This window comes from Gymnogyps californianus, chromosome 4 (assembly GCF_018139145.2).
Source record: "Gymnogyps californianus isolate 813 chromosome 4, ASM1813914v2, whole genome shotgun sequence".
NCBI classification, from domain to species: Eukaryota; Metazoa; Chordata; class Aves; order Accipitriformes; family Cathartidae; genus Gymnogyps; species Gymnogyps californianus.
This window is the reverse complement of record NC_059474.1, coordinates 50530484-50534104: the sequence shown is the minus strand read 5'-3', so window position 1 is coordinate 50534104 and position 3621 is coordinate 50530484.

Sequence of the window (3621 nt, the reverse complement as noted above, 5' to 3'; positions counted from 1 at the left end):
TCAACAAACTGGAGTGAGCCAGGCAGTGATTATATGTAAACAGGCCCAAAAAATAATAAGTTGGCAGAAAACCACACTCGTCACCGGTAAGGCAGGAACAGTCGTTGGACAAGGTGGTTTCTGTTATAAATGGTATACGTGTGATGGACAGACACATGCCTTTCTCCTGAGCCATGACTGTAGGGGAGAGGCAGGGTGTGGGGAAATAGTGCTGCTCCCATCTTTTACTCAAGGTACTTCTGAGCTCTTGACACCTGGGGAAATGTCACGTCAGGCAGGGAGGGTCTGAATGCACTCAGAGAGAGGCAGGACTGAGGAAAGGGTCAAGGCAAGACGTGGAACTTCACCGTTTTGCTTAGTGCCTCTATCTGGCCCTTTTTTAGGTGTCCAAGGTGACCGCAAGTACATTTCCAAGGTCACCCAATAAGGAGTCAGAGGAGAGAAGGACCAATGGCTTCCAGGTCATGGCCAGTGCTAGTAGCCAGTTCTCCAGAAAAAGCAGGAGGATGTGTGTAGCCATAAGCATTACTTGAGATGCTCAGGTCAATTTTAACTTTTAGGCTTTCTTGAGGCTCCTAAAAAAGCACCAGAGTTTTTCCCAAGTTACTAGTGCTTTTTTTTTCCAGCCCTAGGTTCTTTTCTAAACTTGCCAATGTTTGATACCACAGGCTCTTGATTGTCTGTGGACTACTGACACAGAGAATTCTTGCTTTATTAATATACAGAAAGTCTTTTGATCTCTAGCAAGGAAAATATAAGAAAGTACCAAAGTAGTGTTTACCCTACACATTATTCCAATCCTCAGGTATTTGCAGTCCCCTGAGATGTACCAGTTTTGCAGAGGCATTGTGTTATGTTTACTACACATTATTTTTACTACATGTAGGCTTGTTTACTTTATAAGAATTAGCTGAGAATAAATTTCCATGTTGTGCATGCTGAAGATGTCCAACGTCTGAAAATGTCCCTGAGGTAATGAGGGTCTCATCTTGAGAAAGGTCATTGCATTTTCAGATGTCCTTTTCTCCAGCTCTAACTGGAGCAAAATGTTGGCCAGGTGAGTTCAGACAATCTTTTGCGGAGAGACAAGCACAACTAGCAGTGGGAGATGAAAAACACTGATATATCTGAGGGCAGTAACCTCCAGAAGATAGGTCCCACTGGATGCTTGCACCATTGTAGGCATTTTCACAATGGCTGTCCATCGCTTAAGCCAGCTGCAATAGTTTCTACTTGCACTGCTGAAAATACTCTCTGTTTAAGGATTGTGCTTAACAGAAAATAACATCCAAGAAGGAAGCTTTGAGTTTCAGAGTTGTTGAGAAATTCAGGGCCAGTCCCTTGTCTGTGTTTGTCCAGTACTAAGTCTTCTCTTCAGAATTTCTTTTCTTCGTGTTGCCACACAAGGCTGTAGGGCTCTAGATATTTTTGAACACTTTTGAGAGCCTTTTTCTGCTTGAGAAGGCCTTCCAGTTGCTGGTGAGCTGCTCTCATTCTGAGTTCAGCTTAACATGATCTGCTCAGAGCCAAGCGTTTGTCTCAAAGGCTGTCTGTACTCTGCTTGTTCTCAGAGCAACGTAGAAAAGGTCTCTGAGTGGGAAAACACAGTGAGGTCACCTTGCTCAACTGCTCAGAGTTGAGAGTGGAGAGCACTTACTCTGCCAGAGGCAAGTCGTTAGTCTTACAGCTTGGACACACCGTCAGCTGCATATGTAGCTCATTCTCGGGGGTCTTGTGTTCTGCGATCCTAGTGCCTTATGGTGGACAGAGGCCTGACCACAGCAGACCAGCTGTGTCCCACAGTGGTATGCTTGTGTGTGGTGTTGCTAGCCAGCATTTGCCTACAGTCGCTGTGGGGCTCTGGCACTCGGTCACATCATCTCAGATTTGCCACCAGGACTTCCTCCCCTGCCCTCTTCCTGGGAATGGGCTGAAAACTGCTGCGATGGGCTGTCTGGTTGCCAAGTGGCATGGAGCAACACGAGCATCCTAGATCTCAGTACTTCCAGCCTGGCTTTTCTGCTCTCAGGAGCCAGCAGCGACAGGGAATCTCTCACCACGAGTGGTCCTGCACCAAGACACGTGGAGTGTGAAGTCCTTAGAGGAGGATTCCCACTACTGGTATGTTCAACCTTGATTTTTGCTTTGGAGGAGAAGTTGCATGGGTGTTTTCTGTTCCCTCCTTTCTGCAGACTTCTGACCTTCCTAGGGGCAACGTTTGACCAAGGCAGATCTGACTGACAGAAAGACTACAGATAGCTTATTCAACTGTCCTGTTCCTATCTCATAGCATCACGGGCTGAGAAACTACCCAGACCTGATGTCCCTGTGCTGCTGGAGGGAGAAGGGAAGGAGAACTAAGCACAAGTGACCATGCTGCATGCTTTTCTCTTCTGTTGGTTGGTTGTGCAAGTATAAATTCATGGGAGGCAGTGCTTCTGCGGAAGCAGTGACTGTGGGGGTTTTTTTGTGAATTTTGCAAATGCTGGCCCTGTTCCCATGTTTGCATACTTCTCTCTCTCTCTCCTAAAGTGCACGTAAGCCAAACATACAGGGACTCAATTAAACACGGACTGCTGGCTTTTGCTCTTTTGCACAGCAAAGATGTTTTTTGAAGGAAATGTAGTATGCTCTTTAAAAAAAAAGCAAAGATGTCAGACTTCAGCTAGCTTGGTACTAGTCTACTTAATGATTTTGGGGGCCGAATAATTAAAAAGCATATGTCTCCTTTGGCAGGCACTGGCTGAGAATGCAACACATTTGAATGGAGAGGGAGTAATTTTGCAGCCATTTTTACCTCTCCTGAGGTCACTGGCTTTCTGCACTCCAGTTTTACAGTCTTTCGGTGTACACAACTCATGATAACACTGTTTTGGATAGCAACTGTTCCTATGGTTTTCACTAGGGGAGGCTGAACTCAGAAACATCCTATTTTTAAACAGGATTTAGAAATCCAGGGGCAGAGAGTGACACAAGGTTTGATTCCCTATATGGAAGATGGTGAGGTTCTGGCTCCAGCGTGGGTCCATCAGATGACTTCATGGGGAAAGTTCCATGTCTGGAAACCTTGCCAACAGGCTTAAAACCTGGTAATCATCACCAAAATGTCCACCATGGCCTTCATCTCTTGTGAATGCCTTTGCTTTGCAGCATTCCTCTGCGGTCACGTTCAGGTCCATCAGCGTGGACTGGGCTGGGAGCCTGTTACACATCTCTCGCTGCAAGAGCAAACCCAGAGAAGCGGTGCTGGGCCTTAGAGCTTTGTAGGACTGATCTTTCCCAGTCAGACTGCTCCTCAGTAGTCTTGGGCAGATGTCCAGGCTTCCCTCTTCTCTGTCTCCTCTTGGACCTTCGTTCTGTCTGCATTCAGCCATTTGTGCAAAAGGCTGCCTGGAGCTGCACTGGTGCTTTCTGCCAGTTTCCCTTTCCTGACCCCTCAATCTGCCTACTACTTTTTTAATCCTGAAATCCTTTGAGATCCTCCAGGCTGGCTGAAAGGGCAGCCAGTCGGACACCTCTTTTCGTCATGGGGCTTTTGCTGTCTGTAGGAGTGTTGGCTGCTCCGCACCAAGGCCCAGCGCTGCGTATCCTTTCACGTCTTTGCAGGCTGTTGTCTCAACC